The sequence below is a fragment of the Symphalangus syndactylus genome, chromosome 4, assembly GCF_028878055.3.
Source record: "Symphalangus syndactylus isolate Jambi chromosome 4, NHGRI_mSymSyn1-v2.1_pri, whole genome shotgun sequence".
In the NCBI taxonomy this organism is placed as follows: Eukaryota; Metazoa; Chordata; class Mammalia; order Primates; family Hylobatidae; genus Symphalangus; species Symphalangus syndactylus.
The window spans coordinates 89607933-89632033 of NC_072426.2; the positions used below are offsets into that span (position 1 = coordinate 89607933).

General features: G+C 41.6%; 1 protein-coding gene across 9 annotated transcripts in view; it reads right to left on the reverse strand.

The window, feature by feature from the left end:
* Positions 1-21594, reverse strand: part of CCSER2 (coiled-coil serine rich protein 2) — a 194794-nt gene extending 173200 nt beyond the window's left edge. For 6 of the 9 annotated variants that reach the window (XM_055275495.2, XM_055275494.2, XM_055275493.2 and 3 more), the window contains exon 1: positions 21361-21584. The gene's annotated coding sequence lies outside the window, so the exon portion shown is untranslated. Of the gene's footprint in view, positions 1-18492; positions 18591-21360 lie in introns of all 9 variants that reach the window. The other 3 variants (XM_063638142.1, XM_063638140.1, XM_063638141.1) reach the window with 2 other exon arrangements.
* Positions 21595-24101: the final 2507 nt, after the last annotated feature.

Here is a 24101-nt window from a genome sequence, read left to right on the forward strand (position 1 = left end):
TGGCAGATGCCTGTAATCCCAGCTACTCTGGACACTGAGGCACGAGAATCGCTTGAACCTGGGAAGTAGTGATCTGAGATCACACCACTGCACTCCAGCCAGGGTGACAGAGGAAGACTCTGTCTCAAAGAAAAAAAAAAACAAAACTTCTCCCTATAATTCCACCACCCTAACATAACTATACAACTATTCTCATTACTTCATGTACCCTTCTAAATTTCATCTACACACACAGAGTCAGCTATATGAACTATCTAGATACAATTTAATGTTCTACTTTTAAAATATCATTGTTTTATAAATATATCCCACAGTTCTACAGTTATATTTGTTATTTTAAGGGCTACAATATATTACATTGAATTAATGTGCTATAAATCATTTAATCACAGATAACTGGACCAAAGATCATAAATATCTTTATCCTTCCTTATACCACTTTTAGAGCTACCCTGGCAAAAGGGATACAAAGGACGTAAGGGTAACGAAACATGCCACATGATGAAAAGCTCAAGCACTTATAAATGGTTTAGCCTAACAAAGCCAAGAGCATACATGATGGTTGCTGTCAAATAGTTTAAGATACTATATGTAGGGTCAAAATAGTTTAAGTTGTGACAAAGGGGCAGAACTAGGATCAATGAATAGAAATAAGAAAAGGGCAGTTTTCAGCCCAAAAACTAAAACTTTTCAAACTACCAAAATTATTCAACAAAGTAAACTACATAAAACACTAAGCTATCCATCTGCGAAAGCATTAAAAAATAAGCTAGATAAGCACTTGACAGAGATACTGCAGACTCTTAAATTGGTGGGAGGTAAGACTAGATAACCTCTCAGGTTTCCTTTCACTCAAATATTCAAATATTAATCATCTGCTATAATTCTAGCAATGTGCTAGGTATACAAAAGTGCACAAAACAGACCTGGTCCCTATGCATTTTGCACTTACAACCTAGTGTAGGAAATAGAGAAAAAGAAAAAAAAACAAATAATTACAAATCATAAGTGCTATAAAGGAAAACAACGAAATGCTTTAGGAAAAATAACAAACTGGGCATCAAGTAAGGCCTCTCAGAGGGAGAATATTTTAAAGTTGTGGACTAAAGAAGAGTTAAGCTACACAGAGAGTGCTCTGGCGCAGTGGAAAGCCACTTAATGTATAAACTGGAGCATGACGCGATCTGATGTACGTTTTAAAATTATCATTACTTTTTGGAGACGGAATCTCACTCTGTCACCCAGGCTAGAGTGCAGTGGCACGATATCGGCTCACTGCAACCTCCACTTCCCAGGTTCAAGCAATTCTCCTGCCTCAGCCTCCCTAGTAGCTGGGATTACAGGTGCCGCCACCATGCCTGGCTAATTTTTGTATTTTTAATAGAGATGGGGTTTCACCATGTTAGCCAGGCTGGTCTTGAACTCCTGACCTCAGGTGATCCGCCTGCCTGGGCCTCACAAAGTGCTGGGATTACAGGCGTGAGCCACTGCACCTGGCCGATCTGATTTACATTTCTAAAAGATCATTCTGGCTGTTATGTGGAGAATGAATAGGAAAGAAGAAAATGTAGAAGCAGGAAAAAATCAGGTAGGAAAGCAGGTAGGAGTCCAGATGAGAAACAATGATAGGCTAGGCTGGTTGAAGTAGGAATAGAAAAGTATAGACAAGTTTCTTTCTTTTTTTTTGAAGCAAGGTCTCTCTCTGTCGTCCAGACTGGAGTACAGTGGGGTGATCATAGTTCGCTGCAGCCTCGACCTCCTGCGCTCAAGCAGTCCTCTCATCTCAGCCTCCCTAGTAGCTGGGACCACAGGCACATGCCACCACACCCAGCTAACTTTTTAATTTTTGTAGACGGGGTGGGGGTGTGTGGTCTCACTATGTTGCCCAGGCTGGTCTTGAACTCCTGAGCTCAAGTGACCCTCCTGCTTCCTGAAGTGCTGGGATTATAGGCGTGAACCACTGCACCCAGCCAATAGATGAGTTTCAAGATATATAGGGGAGACAAAAACTACAGGACTCAGTGATGGGTTAAACTCAAAGGATAAAGTTAAAAGAGAAACCAAATAAGCTTCAGGTTTCTGGCTTGAATAATAAATGGGATTGTGCTGTCATTTTCTGAGACAGGAAAGTTTGTGGGAGGCATGGATGTGGATCAAAACAGGAATCCAACTTCAAGTCACCATGATTGTCTTTAGACCCTTAATAGAAAGTTTCTACTAAAAATTACTCATGACTCATTCTTTGCTCTTTAAAAAGCAGTCTGTGGAAGGGGAAATACCATAAAGGTGACTGGGCCAATTGAACAAAAAATTGGAATACAAATGGTAGATTAAACTATTGCGTCAATGTTAAATTTAGTGAAGTCCACACTGTACAATTTTTTTTTAAATCCCTATGACTGGGAAATACATGTTGAAGTATTTAGGAGATAAAGGGCCATAATATGCATATAAACATATATATACCTATTCATATATACATATATATGAAAGAGAGCAAACGGTAAGAAAATGGCACAAAATATTAACAACAGGTAAATCTGGATAAAGAGTATTTAGATATTCTTTGTACTATTCTTGGTCTTGCAACATTTCTCTGAGTATAAAATTATTACCAAAAAAAACCCAAAACTTTTTTTAAGACAGTCCCAGATTTCTCTTATTCACGCCAAATAATTGAAATTCCTTTAAACTCACCTCATATGTATCTCCCTCCTCAACCCACTCCATCATGTCTCATCCATTACACACAGTAGTGGCCCCATCAGGGAGACAAGGAACATACACAATATACTCTATATAAAGAAATGGCATAAGAAGTGAGGATTGCCAAGAGGCTTCTTGCAATCTTCCATCTCCCATGAAGTAGCATGTGCTCTCTGAAATGTACTATGTCCTGATCTGTAACAGATGGCTGGATGATAGACTCCTTTCAGTTCTGGATCTACTCTTCTCATGTAATATATAGCAATAAGTCTACCAAATTAGCATGATCATGTGATATCTGCAGATTAGATGTTCCTCCTACATATGCCCATGGTTTAGCTGGGTATCCCTAGGTATAGCAATTATTACACTATTTTGTTTTTAAAATCATGTTTTCCTGTGTTCTACTTTCTCCACTAGACTGAGAGCTCCTTGAAGACAAGGAGCACAAAATATTTATTTTTTTTAATTCCTAAAGATTATTCTAATACATGGCCAGGTGCGGTGGCTCACGCTTGTAATCCCAGCACTTTGGGAGGCCGAGGTGGGCGGATCACCTGAGGTCGGGAGTTCAAGACCAGCCTGACCAACATAGAGAAACCCCGTCTCTACTAAAAGTACAAAATTAGCCAGACGAGGTGGTGCATGCCTGTAATCCCAGCTACTCGGGAGGCTGAGGCAGAAGAATCACTTGAACCAAGGAGGCGGAAGTTGCGGTGAGCCGAGATTGCACCACTGCACTCTAGCCTGGGCAACAAGAGTGAAACTCCATCTCAAAAAAGATTATTCTAATACATAAAAAGACACTTAATAAAAGCTATTGGGTGAAGAAATAAGTATCACTGAAAAATCTTTCTTATGATTGCAGCTCTACTAAACATTACTTTTTTTGCCCTTGGATATAGCTGTATGTAGAAAGTCTCACTCTAATCCAATGGCAAAGGAGACATAACTTCTAGGGGTTGCTGACAAACAAGTGAAAATGCCTATGACCTTATACACAATCCCAAAATCTTGTTTACTTAAATAATTATCATTATAATTTTATAAAATATGATTAATAAAAAATAAAGTATCTTGGGCCTGAGTCTCAACCACACCTTAAAATTAAAGTACATTATATTTAACCCACAGTACACTTGGTCAAAACAACGTAAGGAACACTTCAGTGACAAGAAAACACGTCATAGTCTAAACCTTTGTTCTCTATTATAAAATAATCTAAGTAAAATTATGTAAGGTAAGAACATTCAACTGAGTAAACAAATTAAAATCTAATCATTTTACTGGGAAAGGGCAGTTTTTCAAATGCTACAACAAAACTCGCCGAATAGAAGAGTATTCAACGAGAATGTACATAAAGTACTCCAAAAACAAAACTGTGTAAATAGACATGTATCTTTATCCAAAATGATTATATGGTAACACTCAAAACGTCCCAGTACCAAATGTCAAAATACCAAATGCTTTTAAAGTATGTTTCTGAGTTGTATTAAGAGGAGGAAAATACAATGTTTCTTACTCAGCTAGGTATTCTGTCCATATTCTTGCTGTCAATTCTCCTAGTTCCCTTAAGATCTCCCCAACTCATGGAATACAACGCACATGATAATTTGTAATAGTTCTCAAACTCGTCCTGTCCTCTCCTCATTTCTTAATCTAGAATCTTACTAGCCAGTATTCTAGCACAGGCCTACTTAATTTTCCGCCTTCAGTTTCTTCCCCTTCAATCCATTTTTTACACTTTTCCTGAGATTAGTATTCAAAATTCTAATTCTGATCATGTCACTCTTCAATTTTAAAATCCTTCAATAACTCTCTAAAGTACAAATACCTAAAAACAACAGCTGATATTTATTAAGTACTTGTGTGCCAGGTACAAATGTTACCTGATTTAAACCTCACAACAATCCTACAGTGTAGATATTTTTATTATTCTCATTTTGCACATTTAAGGAAATTGAAACTTAGGGAAATCACATATAGACACACAGCTAGTTGAGTGCGTGCAGCTAAAATTACCCAAGCCTTCAAATTGCAGCTTTGGTATTCCTTTACAGCTGCTCCCTCTCACCACTAACCAACAAACCTGCCTTCCAACCACACCAAACCACCTCAGGATCTGTAACCATAAGATGCTCTTTCAGGACTCCTTACCAAAGTGCACACTACTCCCTTGACTCAAAATGCTACTTGTCCACCATGAGAATTCTCTCCAAAGCATTCTTCCTTTCTTTCCCACCTTCCCTAGGGAGAATCCTCTGGACAGAATAACATAAGCCAAAATGATACACACATCCCACTATCAACTTCAAAATGCTGTAATACAGAGTACTCAAACAAATTTTCCAAGGTAACGTCCATGTGACAATCTAGTGCCAGACTCATAAACCCCTAAATTCACCAGAGGTAAATAAAGATCAACAATAAAGAAACATATATTCAAAAGATAACATTAAAAAAGAAAAAAATAAAGCAACAGCAAAAACAAAAAAAAGCCCTTAATACTTTTGTAAAATATTCACAAAATATAAATTGTTATTTTGAAACATGTGCAAAATACATTTAGAATAAGGGAATCTTAAGTTTTAAAGTAGAAAATACTGCAAATTTGGACTTTTCTTTCACGGCACAAATAAGACAAATCCTATCTAAGATCTACTATTAGCAAACAAAAAAAAATTTTCAAGAGACTAAAGAGCTCTTCTATGACTATGTCTGGGGTCAAAAAATAATTCTGCAATACTAAACAGCTTGTGCTTATGAAACATATTAAATGATGCAGAGGTACAGTGATTATGTTACCACATCTCAAGCATCAGCATATTATGCTAGTATCTTCCAGGAACATGACACAGTGATATCAGGAGTTTCTCCTGGGTATTAACTGACAAACAGCATCTTCACAGTACTAGTCAAATACATTAGGTTACAATTCCACACACTAATACTCAAATTTTGTCTATTCCAGTCTCAAGATCTTCCTGTAGTTAATTGCTCTTATACTGTCATGTGGATAAATAAGCACCAAACATTACCTGCAAACTTTTAATCTCTTTTCTGGCCCATTAATAAAATGTCTACAAGATCATTTCTGGCACACATCCCAGCCAGAGCCATTTCCATACAACTTTTCTTGCCTTTTCCCTGCAATACTAACACATCATCTTCTTAAACCTTAAGTAAATTTTTTGTAAAAAGTAAAAATTACTTCATAACAATGTCATCTAATTGAGATATTTAGGAAATCGACCTTTAATAGATACAGAATAATCAGTCCATGGTTTAAGCACTATTCTAGGGTGGTCAACTCAAAACTGTAGTTTTTGTTTGGCATTCCTACTGGCTATAACCAAAATGCATTTCCTGAATACTTGTTTTGTATAATACCCAGGACCAGGTAGAGTACTTACACTGATAGGGCATTTTATAGTGGTCTACTCTAGATATTAGACCTAGCCCAAGGAAACAGTAAAGAGAATGAAGACAGAAGAGATACCTCACAAAGACTTGACAACAAATGGAAAATGAGAGATAAGAGAAGTCTGGATTACTCCCAGGTTTATACTTTGGGCACCTGAATGACTGGCAGTATCATTAACTAAGTATCATTAACTGGCAGTATCATTAACTGGCAGTATCATTAACTAAAATTAGCTGAATACATGAACAAGAAACAGTAAAGACAGCTGGAAAAGAATAGGTATGAAAGAGAAACAGGGCCAGGCATAATGGCTTACACCTGTAATCCCACCACTCTGGGAGGCCAAGGTGGCCGTTTGAGGTCAGGAGTTCAAGACCAGCCTGGCCAACATGGTAAACCCCGGACTCTACTAAAAATACAAAAATGAGCTGGGTGTAGTGGCAGGTACCTGTAATCCCAGCTACTTGAGAGGCTGAAGCAGGAGAATTGCTTGAACCCGGGAAGCAGACGTTGCAGTGAGCAGAGATCGCACCACTGCACTGGGCAACAGAGCGAGACTCCATCTCAAAAGAAAAAAAAGAAAAAAGAAACAGAAAGAGAAACAGGAGAATGATGCTTTGGAAGGCAAAGAAAGTTCAAGAACATGGGCATGATGGTCTAAGGTTCACAGTGGATTTAACGATTAAGAACTATGTCAACAGATAGATATAGTTTCTGTAAATAGAGGAAGCAAAAGTAAAATGTTGTGGGGGAATGAGTAGTATACAATCAAGGCAAAAAAAAGAATGAGTGAAGTGTGTTTGGAACAGAATGTAGAAGAGTTTTGCTGGATGAAAGGTTCATGTAGCAGAAGACAAGAAAAGGAAGTCTGAGTTAAGGGCTTTGAATTCTAGATTTTATTTTTGGAGTTTATTCTGTGAACAGGAGAAGGAAAGGCATGTAACATTTTTTCTCCCTTTTTAAGACAATTTTCTCAACCTTTCTGATGACAGGGTACATGAGGAACTGGAATGACAAGAGTTAAGGCAGGAGTAGCTACTAAGAGGTCTTACAATTATCTAAACATAGTAATGAGGACCTGAAAGAGACTGGCAGTAGCCAAAGGAAAAAATAAGTAGTATGTGAAAGAGATATTCTTTATTCCCAGGCTGCCTGTGATACTGTGATATGATATCATATCCCATACATATTTGGTCTCTGCCCCTGGTTCCTGACACATAGCTCCTAAAACCCATGGAATCTCCAGAGTGATGAGTGTCTTTTGTATGCTAATGAGGACTGCTAGCTGGGGACCCCTAGTTAACCTCAGGATGGAAGCTGGTCACCAGAAAGACGAGAGAATGAGTACAGGTTGGGACTTCTCAGCCCCATCCCGCAACCTCCAGGGAGGGGAAGGGGACTGAAGTTGAGTTGATCACCAATGGCCAATGATGTAATCAATCATACCTACGTAATAAAACCTCCATAAAAGGCCAAAAGGACAGGGTTCAGAGAGCTGAATACATGAGATACCTGGCGAGTGGTACACCCAGAGAGGACAGAGAAGCTCCACGCCCCTTTCCATTACCTACCCTATTCATCTCTTCCATCTGGCTGTTCATCTATATTTCTTGTAATATGCTGTTTAATAAATGGGCAAACATAAGTGAAGTGTTTCCCTAAGTTCTATGAGCTGCTCTAGCAAATTAACTGAACCCAAGAAGGGGGTCATGGGAACCCCAATTTATGGCTGGTCATAGACACAGGTCACAACCTGGAGCATGCATCTGAAGTGGCAGGAGGGATGGCGCCATCTTGTGGGACTGAGCCCTTATCCTACAGGATTTAACACTATCTACAGGTAGACAGTGTCAGATTGGAACTAAATTATAGGGCATCCAGCTGTTCTTCACTGGAGACTATGGTGTCAGAATTGCTTGGTGTCCGGCAAAACAGTCTCCACACATTTAGTGTAAGAGGTGCTGTGTGGCCAAGTGCTATGTGGCTCACTCTTGTAATCCCAGCACTTTGAGAGGTCGAAGCAGAAGGATCACTTGAGGCTAGGAGTTTGAGACCAGCCCAGGCAAGATAGCAAAACTCCGCCTCTTAAAAAAAAAAGAGTTACAAAGGCCAGGTGCGGTGGCTTGTGCCTGTAATTCTAACACTTTGGGAGGCCAAGGTGGGAGGATCCTAGAGGCCAGGAGTTTGAGACAAACCCGGGCAACTTGGCAAAACCCCACCTCTACATAAAAATGTTAAAAAATTAGCTGGGTATGGTGGCACACGCTTGTAGTCCCAGCTACTCGGGAGGGCACATCACTTGAGTCCAGGAGGTTAAGGCTGCAGTGACCTATAATCAAGCCACTGCACGCCAGCCTGGGTGACAGAACAAGACATCGTCTCAAAAAAAAAAAAAAAAAAAGTGTTGTACTGAGTGGTACGTGAGAGTAGGAAAAACACTGTTTTTCTTTCCTATCTTCTAATAGCGCCCTAAATATTCCACTATTACTGTATTACCACACTTACCACACTGTATCATAATAATTTGCAGACTGGGACCTTCTCTTGTTCAGCCTCTTATTACTAACAAGTCAGGAACACAGGAAGTGGCCAAAAAATGTTTGTTGAACTCAGCAACTCATCAGATGTAGAAGTAAGACCTACAGATACTACACAGAAACCTAAATGACGTGTAAGATAGTGACAGAGAAAACACTAATGGAGAAGCCAAGAGGGGGATCAAGTTAAGGGGATGAGTGTCAGGGTAGAGGATGGTTAAGGTTAACATCCAAATACAGACGTCAAAGACGAAAAAAAATAAAACCAGAGAAGGAAAAAAAATTCAGACAAAAATAGAGATATGGGATAGAAAATAAATCATCGACAAGTCTCATTATTTGCTCACGAAAAGAATATTTAATAAATATGAATTTCCTAAGACTTTAGAATGTGACTGTCTTTAAGAACACTATTCGAATTGCTCATTTGTATATTCTGTACAAATTGAATGGCGTAAATTTCCAACCAAATGGGTCAATCAAAACTGGGTCAATGTTAGATAATTATTTGCTTTACTCATTCATTCAACAAAAAATTTACTGAGTGTCTATAAGTGGGGGCAAGAGAGCAACCTGTCACAAAAACAAACAGTAAAATATAGCAAATACTATAACAAAAAAACTGCATAATGTTAACAGGAACACAGGTTAACAGAATATAATGAAGGATAGATGGAAGAGGCATAATGAACATACGTCTAGCAGCTTTCCTGGAAGAAGAGGCATCTATGTTGGGCTCTTAAAAAGATAAAGTGATGGCCGGGCACAGTGGCTCACGCCTGTAATCCCAGCACTTTGGGAGGCCGAGGCAGGTGGATCACCTGAGGTCAGGAATTCAAGACCAGCCTGGCCAACATAGTGAAACCCCGCCTCTGCTAAAAATATAAAAAATTAGCCGGGCATGGTGGCATGCACCTGTAATCCCAGCTACTCGGGAGGCTGAGTCAGGAGAATTGCTTGAACCTGGGAGGTGGAGGCTGCTGTGAGCAGAGATTGTGCCTTTGCACTCCAGCCTGGGCAACAAGAGTGAAACTCCGTCTCAAAATAAAAAAAATAAAAAAGATAATGTGATTTAATGAGAAGGCTGAGAAGATGAATGGTATTCTACAAAAAAAAGAAATAGTGGCCAGGCACGGTAGCTCATACCTGTAATCCCAGGACTTTGGGAGGCCAAGGTGGGCATATCATCTGAGGTTGGGAGTTCGAAACCAGCCTGACCAGCAACATGGAGAAACCTCGTCTCTACTAAAAATACAAAACCAGCCAGGCGTGGTGGCACATGCCTGTAATCCCAGCTACTTGGGAGGCTGAGGCAGGATAATCACTTGAACCCAGGAGACAGAGGTCGCAGTGAGCCAAGATCACGCCACTGCACTCCAGCCTGGGCAACAAGAGCGAAACTCCATCTCAAAAAATAAAAAATAAATTAAAAAAAAAAAAAAGTAATACTATGTGCAAAAGCAGACAGATGTCAAAGCATTTCTCATTTTCATGGAACCTCCTCTTGGAGGACTATCTGTACGCTAATAAAAAATCTGATCTTTACTCTGTAGTCCTATGGTAAGAAACATCACATGTGCATTAGAATCCCCTAGGGAGGGTGGGCACGGTGGCTCATGCCTATAATTCCAGCACTTTGGGAGGCCAAGGTGGGAAAACTGCTTGACATTAGGAGTTTGAGACCAGCCTGGCCAACACAGCAAGACACCCTAGGGAGTACTCCAGATTCCCTAAGGCATGTGCAGGCAAAAGGTGGCTAAACAGGCAAAAAAAAAGAAAAGAAAATTAACTTCTGTAGAGAATGGGGAGCCACAAAAGATTATTTTTAGCAAAAACAGAACCGGGTCAGATCTGTGTTTCGGAAATCCAAAAGTCAGGGGCGTGGATCAGTGGCTAAGGGAAGAAAATCTGGAGAAAGACCAATGAAGAGGGTTAAGAAGCAACTGCAAGGATGCTCCAACACTAAATATTGACTACTACTTACTTAAACATAAATGAACCACGAAAAGAGGCATATAAAGTGCTATAACTGTAATATGTGCTTTCAACATAGTTTCTGAATTCATCTCAAACATCAACTCAATAATCGTAAGCAGTTACGGTAAAATGAGATCAGGTACATTAGAAAAAAAAAAAAGGGGTGGTGGAGAAGAGTTAGCTGTCAAAATTTCCCTGGAAAAGTTGCTCATTTGTTCTTCAATTTAACTTTTTTTTTAAAAAGGTAAAACCACCATAACAAATAGGTAGCTAAATCAAAATTTTGAAGCTACTACAAGGCGAGCACTGCACAAAACTGCAGTACAGTCCATCATGATGATGATGATGACCTTGAGTGCACAGATTAGGATAAAGTTAATTTCATTTACATTTCAACGACGTAGATCCTGCATTTTTTTCTCTGTTGAAACATTTTGTTAACTACATATATTTGCATTGTGAAAGTAAAAACTTGGGACCCTAACTTCACTATGCCAAAAGAAAAAAATTAAGCTGGAAGCTGAGTCACAAAAGAAGCTGCCTTTCCTTTTGTTTTTTGTTGGGGTTTTTTTGTTTGTTGTTTTTGTTTCTGAAGTTTTTTTTTGGAGTTTCTGTCTTGTTGCCCAGGCTGGAGTGCAATGACGTGATCTCGGCTCACTGCAACCTCTGCCTCCCAGGTTCAAGCAATTCTCCTGCCTCAACTCAGCTTCCCAAGTAGCTGGGATTACAGGCATGCACCACCATGCCCGGCTAATTCTGTATTTTAGTAGAGATGGGGTTTCACCGGTCATGCTGGTCTCGAACTCCTGACCTCAGGTGATCCACCTGCCTCAGCCTCCCAAAATACTGAGATTACAGGCTGAGCCACCGTGCCCAGCCCCCCTCCTTTTGTTTCTAAGCTGATAGCTACAGATAAGAAGTTAGGCCGGGTGCGGTGGCTCACGCCTGTAATCCCAGCACTTTGGGAGGCTGAGGAGGGCAGATCACGAGGTCAGGAGATCAAGACCATCCTGGCTAACACGGTGAAACCCCGTCTCTATTAAAAATACAAAAAATTAGCCGGGCGAGGTGGTGGGCGCCTGTAATCCCAGCTACGTGGGAGGCTGAGGCAGGAGAATGGCGTGAACCCCGGGGGGCGGAGCCTGCAGTGAGCCGAGATCGCACCACTGCACTCCAGCCTGGGTGAAAGAGCTAGACTCCGTCTCAAAAAAAAAAAAAAAAGAAGAAGTTAAATGTGTCCATGAGTAACTACTCAGTGTTCACCTTATCTTATGTAAAGCACCGATTTCCTGAGCACTAAACAAATACATAACCGACTATTCCCCTACCTGCTCCTTTTCTTTCGTAACATGTGGATTCAGTAATGTGATAATACCCTCCCTCTTGCCCTTCCAGCCTGCTTTTTCCATTTAAATACTGAAGCCTTCAAAATCATCTTTGGAGACAGACTTGTCTCTCTGGCATGCATCCTTAACCTTGGCAAAATAAACTTCTAAATTGATTGAGACCTGTCTCAGATACTTTTTGGTTTACAGTATATAAATAAGAATACAAAAAAAAGAAAAGTATCCATCTTTTAAAAAAGAATTCCTTGACTGGACATCCCCTCCAGCTACCACCCTGTTATTTAGCTTTACTTTATAGCAAACTCCTTGAAGGAACTGTCTATCCCAGCAGTCTACAATTCCTTTCCTCCAATTCTCTCTTAAGCCCACTCCAATCAAGTCTTCACTTCCACCACTAAACCAGAAACAACTTGTTAAGGTCACCAATGATTTTCATATTACTATATCTTAGTCCTCAATCTAATAGCATCTGACACAGCTGATTACTCACTCGCTCCTTCTTAAAACATTTCACTGGGCTTCACTGATACAACTCAGTCTTAATTCTCTTCTTTCTTTATGGGTGTGCTGCTTCTTGGTCTCCTCTGCTAGTTTCTCTCTCTCTGAAAACATTACAGGATCCCATGGCTAACTTGTGGGACTTCTCCAGCCACACTCACTCCCTAAATTATTTTAATCCATTCTCGAGGCATTACATACTATCTCTCTGCTAATAACTGGAAATTTATATATCTCTAACCCAGACTTCTGCTGTGAACTGCAGACTTGTGCATACCCAGCTCTCTTCACAATATGTCCACTTAGATTACTAACTTAAAATGTCCAAAACTGAACTCATTACTTCCCCCACTAAAACCCAGCTTCTTCTGCACTCTTACCCATCTCAGGAAATGTTAACTCCATTTGTCCAGTTGTTCAGGCCAAACTCATAGCCCACATTCAATCCATCATTAAACTGTTGGCTCTGCCTTCAAAATGTATACAAAATGTGAGCACTTCTCCCAGTCCCTGCCTAAAATCATCATCTCCCACTTAGGATTACTGCTGCGCCTGCTAAATAATCTCATTATGCGCCACCCCTGACATTCTCTACATAGCAGCTGAGAGTTCTACTTATAACAAGTCAAAACTCTGGTGGCTCCCCACCTTTTAAAAGCCAGTCTCACTGGCCTACAACGCCATATATGATCAGGCATCCCCCCAACCAAACCCACCTCTCTGACCTCATCTACCAATCAATTCCTCTCAATGCCTGCACTGGCCTACTTGCCACTCCTAGAACAGGTAAAGCAAGCTTCAGCCACAGGATCTTCGCATTCCAGTTCTATCTTCATCAAGTACTCTCTCTCCTAATATCTGCATAGATCACATTCTCACGTCTTCAAGATCTCTGCTCAACTACTAGTTTTTATTATAGCCTTCCCTAACCACCTTAGATAAAACAGCAGCATCACCCATCACATGTTCTTTTCACCTCTTCCTGCTTTCTTTTTCTCCACAGCAAAGTAATAGATGACATATTACATATATACTTATTTTCTGTATCTTGTCATTAGAATGTAAGCTCCACAAAGGCAGAAAACTTGTTTTGTTGACTGAACTATTCCTAGCAAGTGCTCGGAATACATTTCTTGAATGAATGAATGAGAAAAATCCAGACTGAGGATCTATTCTCTAAGCCAGGATTGAAGGAATTTAGAATGTAAAACATCTCAAGTCCTGGAAAAACATGACTGCAAGAAAGGCCACAACAATGGCCAAGTCTACAACTCTAGCTGGTACCAATAATAAATAAAGGTTGACAAGCCATACCATACTATTCCTAAAATGAGGAAAATATACCTGAGAAAAAATTTTAAATAAGGAAAAAAAACAAAACAAAAAGATGGCCATCCCTGCCTCCCCACCCCGAAAAGAAATATCACCTGGATGTTTCCTATAAAGTAGCCTACCAACTCTGACCAAAATATCATCAAGTCCATTGTACAGACTTAAATAGCTATTATGAATAGTCCCTGTTTTTCTAAGCTAAGGTCTTCAGAGAAAATTATTATATAACTCCCAACCCTAACACTGGCTGCCAAGAGATAATGGTCAGAGAAAGCTCTCAAATTGCCCTAAAGCACTCAGGCTGCAACGAAATATCATTAATATGATGACAACAACAATTCAAAGTACCTTCTGGTATCTGTCTTGCTTCTTTGTCCCTAGCGTATTCGCTAGCGGCTTCGTCATCAAAGGTTTTGCAATCTTGACATGGGGGCAGTGTTGGGGAGGAGGGTAGGCAATTCAGACAAACAGGACTGGAATTTAATTTTGCATTTTAAAGAAAAGCAGGGCCAGTTGTGGTGGCTCACACCTGTAATCCCAGCACTTTGGGAGGTAAAAGCAGGAAGGTCATTTGAGCCCAGGAGTGTGAGCCCAGCCTGGGCAACATGGGGAGACCCTGTCTCTATGAAAAATTTTTAAAATTAGCCAGGCATGGTGGTACATGCCTGTAGTCCCACCTACAGGTTGAGTACAGGTTGGGAAGCCAAGGCAGGAGGATAGCTAGAGCCCAGGAGGTCAAGGCTGCAGTGAGCCATGATGACACCACTGCACTCCAGCCTGGGTCCAGAGACCCTGTCTCAAAAAAAAAAAAAAAAAAGAGGGAGAAGTAGAATGCTAGGGAACAGAAAACACTTGCTCAGATACAAGATGTCACTGGGGTTTTCAATACCAGGCACCAAAAGAGAGATCACAGAAGGACCAAAACCCTAAGATGCCTATCGTTCCTCAGCTAAAGAGCCATGCCTTGCATTTCGATTCCCACACACAGAACTCAAGATACAGGGTAGGAGACCATGCCAAAGTGAACAGCTGGGAGCAGTGATGGCAGGGAGAGCAATAACAACTATCATAACAAAGGGAAGGAGGGAGTAATCACTCATGCTTTTTCTCTTTTCCCTTTCCCACTGTCCTTAGCAAGGACAGAAACGGGGTAGATGAAAACAGGAGAAGGCAGAGAACAGGGGGTAAAGATGGCCTGAAGCAAATGGTTGTAGAAAAAATCAAGTGCAAATTCCTTTACCAAGTAACTCTTTGAAAAATAGACATATGAAGTAAGTTAAGAGCTGACCAAGAAAATTTAAAACAAGCCCCTGTCTTACATAGCTATAAAGTACAAAGAAAACAGAGATTCTTAATTATTTGGAATAATCTGTGGCATTTTTAAGACCAATAATCTTCAAAGATGATCCAACTATATTAAAACTAAGCTACTGGTCAACTTGAAAAAGTAAACAGGTAAAAAACTTCAGTGCGCATGGATCCAACCTTTAAGAATCTTCTGGCTTCCCAATGGCTCCAAACCTTAATATAATCAACCAGAAGTCTTTAAAGGTAGAGAAGTAACTCTAGGACATTCCAAACCAATCAACTCATCAGAGAAGAGCTAAAAACTCAGAGATTACACCTCACATACTGTGATTGGTCAATTCACTTAAAAAGAAAGGACTGTTCTCATTGGTTGATCTCAATAGGCTGAATCACACCCCAGCATCAGCACCTGTAGCAAGCATAAGTCAGAAGCCAAAGAGGCAGAAAGCCATCAGATACTCAGAGAAAACTTAAGTAGTCAATAACAAAGGAAAGACAAGTTCACCCTATACAACCACAATCAGCTTATGACAGCAGGGTACACCAACCACAACTGTTTGTAGCCTGAGGTGGCAGCATTCTACATGCTCACGTCTGTGCTAATACTTCCCTCCCCCTCTGCCTCCTCCCTGATGGCTCTTCCCCCATCCTCCCTGACAGCTGTCACATTCTAGAGCTACTCTTCCTCTACTCACTCTTTCATTTTGGTAATTTGGTGTTTCCCAGTTCAGTCGCTTGACCTTTCTGTATTATCTCATCCTATATTCACTCATTCCTCTACTCAGTCCCTATCTTTGACAAGCACACAATCCAGTGGGGGAGACAAGATATGTCACTAGAATAGGTACAATACATCACAGTCAGCGCTGTGAAAGAAATTTAAAAGTGCTGTGAGCACATATTCATCTGTCATTACCCCACTCAATGTCTTCCAAATCAATACTCTGCCTTCCCACTCTGTTGTATATCAGTTACTAAATCCTATTATCTTTCCAAAATATTCCGATCTCCACTTCCACCTCACGGTTTAGGCTTCATTTCTCACATGAATATTTCAACCACTTCCTATTATAAACATAATTCAATATATAGCCACACTGTCACATGAGCAATCTCCCTAAAAGAGATAACATACCATATCATCCCCTTGCTTTGCAACACCTAATCTATCCAATGTCTAAGAAATGAAGTCCAAATCCTTGGCATGGAAAATAAGATAATACTTTTGAAATAGCACCTTTTAAAAGCAGGCTGACTGAGTTCCAGTTCCAATGCTTACTACCTATGTTATCTTTGGCAGGTCACGGTCTCTAAATTTTCATATCCACAAAATGAGGATACTAAAAGAACCTACCTCCTAGGGTTGCTGTGAAGATTAGGTAAGAAACTCCATGCCAAGAACCAGCACAAAACCCAGCACTCAATGTTAACTATTATCCTGGGCTGTCTCATCTATCTAGAATGGGAGTAATCTGCTCCCCAATGGGAGCAGATTACTAAGGTTTCCTTTCATGTATTTTAGAATGATTAACAATAAGAGTTAAAGACAACCCTCTGGTTAATCTTGAACAGACAAAAATTTCAATTAACCAATATATTGCTGTCACAAAAATTTTAGTTTAACTAAAAACTTACCATAATTTACTAAAAAACAAGTACATATTTTTATTAAAGTTAGGTTATTTTGTTTTGTTTTCCTATTTAAGTTCAGAAAAAAGAATGGAAACATAATAATGCAGTTTTCTATAATATAAAATACACATAAATGAAATTCGATCTCAGTTGTATATTAACTTTCTAAATATATATACATAACAAAATGAACTCTAGAAGCTTAAGAAAATAAAAGTATGCATCAAACAGGTGCATGGCATTCATTCTCAAAAAACACAATCAAAGGACAAAAATCACTGACTTTTTTCTTTTATCTTTTTTCTTTAAAATAGAGATGGGGTCTCACTATGTTGCCCAGGCTGGTCTTGAACTCCTAGGCTCAAGCGATTCTCCAGCCTCACCCTCCCAAAGCACTGAGATTACAGGTGTGATCCACCACACCCAGCCACACTGATTTTTTTAAAAAATATATAATATAGGGATTACCCCGTCTCTATTAAAAATACAAAAATTAGCCGGGCATGGGGGCACGCGCCTGTAGTCCCAGCTACTCAGGAGGCTGACGCAAGAGAATTGCTTGAACCCAGGAGGCGGAGGTTGCAGTGAGCTGAGATGGCACCACTGCACTCCAGCTTGGCGACAGAGTGAGACTCTGTCTCAAAAAAAAAAAATATATACATATATATATATAAAATGTAAATTTAATATAAAACCTATAAAGCCTACAATAAGAAAAAATAGATCAGAAATATTTTTCAAGAGATTAATATATTTATGATGTTAGTGCTAATGAAAATGGGTGAGAAGATTCCAATAAATTTATGAACGATGGACAAATAAAGGAGAAAATAAAACTAGAAGAATACTGCATTTCCTTGTCTATTATGGACTATGATGTTAAACTGCAAGTAACCTTATCCTCATTTTTAAAAAACAAACTTTTAAAAGCAAAAACCTATAAAGTATGATAGAAGTGGTCAACCAAACTCTACTGGAGTCAGTGTAAATCAATATCTTTTAGAAGTAAATCTGCTAATATTTTTCGAAATTAACAAAACCTTCATACCCTCTGACTTTGTAATACTGCTCCTGGGCCTTTAGCCCAAAGGAAAGAAGCAAAATGATAAACAGCTATATACTAACTGCATTATCTGCAAAATAGTAAACAATCTAGATGTCCAATTATTAAGAAATGACATTGTAACACTGTATAATCATCTAAAGGTATTAAAAACTATAGCAAAAAATAAAACATCAAATATGAAAGTAAATATTAAGCATTATATGTATGCTGTATGCTTTATCATATAAAATCACTTAGATATGACAAGAAATAAGAAGAAAAATTAAAAGTTTGTTTTGATTTTTAAAATTTCTTTGACCATTAAGTTGTTTGTAAGATAAAAAGCCTTTTGGAATTGGTCAGGCCCACACCACTACACATTTCATCTTTTTAGAGACAGCTACAATCATCAATTTTTTCCCCCAAAATCCTATCACATAGGAGTAAGATAGGCTCTTCTCACAGACAAGCCACACAAGTAATTTTAGCCATGCTATTAGCCAGCTGCAACCTTCTTATATTAAAATCTCAGGCCGGGTGCAGTGGCTCACGCCTGTAATCCCAGCACTTTGGCAGGCCAAGGTGGGCGGATCACCAGAGGTTGGGAGTTCGAGACCAGCCTGACTAACATGGAGAAACCTCATCTCTACTAAAAATACAAAATTAGCCGGGCGTGGTGGTGCGTGCCTGTAATCCCAGCTTCTCAGGGGGCTGAGGCAGGAGAATCGCTTGAACTCGGGAGGCGGAGGTTCCGGTGAGCCGAGATCGTGCCATTGTACTCCAGCCTGGGCAACAAGAGCAAAACTCCGTCTCAAAAAAAAAAAAATATCTCATTGTACCATCAAACCTTAACTGTATGTGAGATCTCCATATGGTGATCAGAAGCCACTTGTTATGGGGCATCTGGAGAGAGGACCCCAAGCACTGAGGTTAAAACTATCTGGCTGAGAGGAATAGTGAAGGTTAGGTTTCTCCGATATCCCCAAATGAATTATCATGTTTCTCAGCCACAAGGGTTTAAGTCCCTAGGAGTGGCAGCTATGGATTCAGAGAGAGAAAGTGCAAGCAGATTTGCACTCCCTCTGAAAAACTGGCAGCTCCTTCATTTCACCCCAAAGCACCATGTAGTGAAAAACACACAATGACGAGGTCAGGAGATATGAGATGTAGGTGAGCCTAAGCAATCTCAAACAAGTTATTTGTCTTTTTAGGCTGAGTTGTTTAATGGTAAAATTTTTAAAGTTGAACTAAATAATCTGTTAATTCTTTCAAGTTCAATATTCTATTAATAGACCCTTTTTTCAGAACACATCCAAGTCGCTCACAACTCCCATTCAAATTGTAAAACAATTAAGATTTAGAATTAGGAGACTGGGGGCAAAAGTGAAATATACAGATGGTCAAAAGACCTGGACTGTAATCCCCACCATCCCTTTCTACCTGCATGACTTTGCGCCTCAAAATAAAGTTGTAGGACCAATGAAACAGCAATTGTTATGGGTCATGCCCTTTTTATTACTGTATCATAAAATGGATTTTTTTTTAACATAACTGGGGTTTCATTCCTAACCAGCCTACAATCCCAGCACTTTGGGAGGCCAAGGTGGGCAGATCACGAGGTCAGGAGTTCGAGACCAGTCTGGCCAACATACTGAAACCCGTCTCTACTAAAAAAAAAATTAGCCAAGTGTAGTGGTGTGTGCCTATAATTCCAGCTACTCAGGAGGCTAAGGCAGGAGAATCGCATGAACCCGGGAGGCAGAGGTTGCAGTGAGCCGAGATGAGGCCATTGCACTCTAGCCCAGGCGACAGTGCAAGACTCTGTCTCAAAAAACACAAAAGAAACCCCAAAACCCGGTGGAGACAGACACATAAATCATTAACTACCAGTTGACAAATACTAACTGCAGAGTGTACGAATCAGTTAAGACAAGAGGGATGAGATGTCTAGACAAGCCTCAGAAGTGATACTTTCGTAAGGTCTTCAAGGGCAGGTTGTTTACTAGGTAGAGAATTCTCAACAAAGAACACTGAAAAACCACAGAGGAAGATGTCATCTTCAGAGAACTGCAACAGTCTTATATAGAGAGGGCAGGCATAATGGTAGAAGATGACACTAGAATGTAGACAAATACCACTAATCATGAAGGACTTTGAATTTTATCGATATAGACTATGGAGAGACACTGAAGGACTTGTAAATATGGATTCAAAGTCCCTTCCTCCAAAATAGGCAAAGGAGTTGAGTCAAAGCAACAAAAAATGCAGGTCTGAATGTGGAAAGGTAGAATTTTTACAGAATTCTTAATACAGACTTTCTGCTTGCTTTCAGGATGGCTTCTAGTGCTTTCTTAACTATGGCTTATGCTGAAGTACGACAGTATGAATTATGGCTAAAGGGTTCAACAAGATGTGCATTTTTAACCTGAAGATTATTTGAAGTCAATGTTGTTTAGAACACAAACAAAAATAAAAAATAATAGTAACAAGCTTTCATAAGTTAAGAGAAACAAACAGTAATAAAGTCCAAGAGGAAGAAGACTGATTTCAGGCAAACACTCAGGAATATTTACATCTTTATCACATATGGATGACGGATAAGACATGTTTTGAACCCATCTTTTGCAGGAGAGCATCTTAAGTTCCTTTTGGTTAAAGAGCAGCTGCCATCTCTAAAGTCTCTAGTCTAAAAGATGATGCTTTAAAAAAAAAAAAAACAACTGGCCAAATTAATAGGTTCCGTTATATTTTAATGCTCAGGAGAAAAGGAATGCCTTTCATATGGCTATTTTAAAAAGCTTAAATCTCAATTTCTCTCACTTATAGGAGTGAGGTACCAACACTCTAATCTGAGACCACAGAGTCCCTGCATCAGTCGTTTCCACTCCGCTAAGGCCTTGTCTGGGAGCAGCAAGTCTCATTGGTCGGGGAGCCCACACAGATGAATATGCAATTATTGAAATGGAAACTTAAGCTTCGCCACCAAGGACCACCACAAAGGAGTCCTTTCATTCCTCCTTTTACTTTATCAAGAAAGTAGGTGTATTATTTAAAAATGTATGAAAATACATGTCTAAAGAGAAGAGAGAAGATCTGAACCTACGGCAACGGTGTGCCCCACCAAAGTTTCACCTCAGGATGTGTTTTAGGGTGTGTCTTTCATTTAGCCCTGTAATTGAAAGAAAAAAATATCGAACTCATTCGGGGAGCCCCGGTACTTTCCCCATCCACCAGGCTCCGAAATCAGAGTGCCTCAGCCTCGCCCTGATTTCTCCTGAAAGGCGGCGGCGCCCGCGGCCCGAGGCCCCGCGCTATCACAGCCGCAGGGAGGGCGCCCTGCGGCCTCCCGGGTCCGCGCCCGCCCCGCGTCCGGCGGCTCGCGAGGGGCTAGAGAGGCTCACCCTGGAGGCCGGGGGACGGGAGGGCGCCACCGCCTCAGCCCGGGAGTCCGGGCTTCCGCCCCGCCCCGGACTGCGTGCCTGGTCTTGGGCTGCCCCCGGCGCCTGCCGCGACCCCGGCCCCGGCCCCGGCTCTGGCCCTGATCCCGGATCTCACCGTGCGCAGGTCGCGCTGCCTCCTCGGCCGCGGCCCAGCTCCAGGCCGCCCAGCGACCTGCGGGCCCGAGGACGGAAGGTGAGACGAAGGGCCGCCCGTCACATCCCCGCCAGCCCCGCCACCCGAGCCGCAGCAACCAGCATCGCGTCCGCGGCCTGAGGGAGCGCCGGACTCCAAAGCCGCCGCGCCCCCTCCCTCGGCCGGCGCCCGCCCGGACTCCGCCCTCCAGGGCCCGCGCATCGCGCGCGCGCAGCCCCGCCCCGCCGCGGGCCCATGCGCAGGCGCGAGCCGCACGGGACTGCAGGGCCCGCCCCCACCGCCTGATCCGGCCTCAGCCCATCTCTGGCGCCGCCCTGCCCTCACGCCAGGCTTTCCCAAGCTCCACCTCCGCCTCGGGCCCCGCCCCCTCCACCGACCTTGCCTGGCCGCCTCCTGACTCAGGTTTTTGCTCGGCCCACGCGCCAGTCTTGCGGCTGACCTCACCTCTAGCCGTCCCCTGGACTACATTTGCTGCTTGACTGCGGTCAGACCTGACAGCTCCTCCTCCTGGATGTGAAAAGTGAGGAGTGGTCTGAGCATTGGGCATGACTGAACCACGCACCTGCTTACCGCAACAAAACACAGGAGCTTGCTAAAGCTGAGGGAAAGGGGCACCCCAAGTGCTGATCTGGTTTTCCTTTTTTTTGAAACAGGTTGGAGTTCGGTGGCGCTATCACAGCTCACTTGCAGCTTCCTGGGCTCGAGTGATCCTCTCGCCTCAGGCGTGCATCACCAAGCCTCCGAAATAATTACAACTAAGACCACACTAGTCAAAGTAAACTATCACATATTGACCCAAATACCCGGCTAATTTTTATTTTTTCTTTTTAGAGATGGGGGAAGTTGTCTTACAGACTAGTCTCAAACTCCTGGGCTCAAGCAGTCCTCCCACCTTGGCCTTCCAAAGTGTTAGGATTACAGGCGTGAGCACAGCTCCTGGCCAATGTGGTTTCTTTGCCAGAAACCAGGTCTTTCTTCCCTTTGGGGCTTCCATCCCCCAGAGGCCATCTCTTCCCCTCTTTTTTTTCCTCGACCACGGCCAGTCCTGCCCCTGAGAGTCCTCAGCCTGGAAGGCTTCCGGGCCTGGCCGGCTGTTTAAAGCTCTGGAGCTGCCCTTATCTGGTTGTAGACTTGCAGTTCTCTGAAATCCTTGTCGGCCCCAACAGCTCGATTGCAATAAATAACATTTCAGGAGAACTGCTTGAAAAATATCCAGTTCTTTCATGTCTCCAGATCAATGATACTCAAATGGAAAAAGCAGACGGAATGCCTGATTTGTATAACCACATTTCATTTAATAATATACTTTTATATTTAGAAAATAATGTCTTTTAAATATCAATCCCTAAAATATTTAATATATTGGACAATAATGTGTGCTTAAAATATTGACAAAGACTAGGTCATGCTGTGCAATCTCTCTTTGGATCGAGATTAGAAAAGCAAACACCAGGCCAGAGGCGATGGCTCACGCCTGTAACCCCAGCACTTTGGGGGGCCAAGGCGGGAGGATCACAAGGTCAGGAGTTCAAGACCAGGCTGGCCAATATGGTGAAACCCCATCTCTACTAAAAATACCAACGAATTAGCCGGGCTTGGTGGCGCATTCCTGTAATCCCAGCTACTCAGGAGGCTGAGGCAGGAGAATTGCTTGAACCTGGGAGGTGGAGGTTGCAGTGAGATGAGATTATGCCACTGCACTCCAGTCTGGGTGGCAGAGTGAGACTCCATCTCAAAAATAAAATAAAATAAAATGCACAGGCCAGTTGTGGTGGCTCACGACTGTAACCTCAACACTTTGAGAGGCTGAGGAGGGAGGATCACTTCAGCCTAGGAGTTCAAGATCAGCCTGGGCAACATAGAGACCTAGTCTATTAAAAAAAAAAAATTAACCAGGCTTAGTGGCATATGCCTGTAGTTCCAGCTATTCAGAAGGCTGAGGCAGTAAGATTACTTGAGCCCAGGAGATTGAGACTACAGTGAGCTGTGATCATGTCACTGCACTCCAGCCTGAGTGACAGAGCAAGACCTGTCTCAAAAAAAAAAAAAAAAAAAGGCTAGGAAAAAACTTTCCCATAATGCTAATACATGTAAATACTTAGTAGAATCACAATAGCATTTTAGTGTATTTTCCTAATTTTATAAACATCCTTGATACATTTTATTTGCTTTCAGTTAATTTTCCTGGGTCTTTTCTTTTTTGTTTGAGATGGAATCTTGCTCTGTCACCCACACTGGAGTGCAGTGGTGAGATCTGGGCTCACTGCAGTCTCCACCTCCCAGGTTCATGCGATTCTCCTGCCTCAGCCTTCCAAATAGCTGGGATTACAGGCATGTGCCACCACGCCCAGCTAATTTTTGTATTTTTAGTAGAGACAGGATTTCACCATGTTGGCCAGGCTGGCCTCAAACTCTTGACCTCAAGTGATCCGCCCGCTTTGGCCTCTGCTGGGATCACAGGTGTGAGCCACCGCGCCCGGCCTGCCCTTCCTCCATCTCCAAAACCAGCAAGAGTAATTTGAGTCCTTCCCACGTTGCACCACTCTGACCTCCTCTTCTGTCTCAGTCTTCCAATTTTAAGGACACGTGATTATATTCGGTCCAACTGGATGCTCTAGAATAAGAACCTTATTTTAAGGCCAGTTGATTAACAGCCTTAATTCCACCTGCAACCTAAATTCTCCTTTTTTGGCATCCTCTTG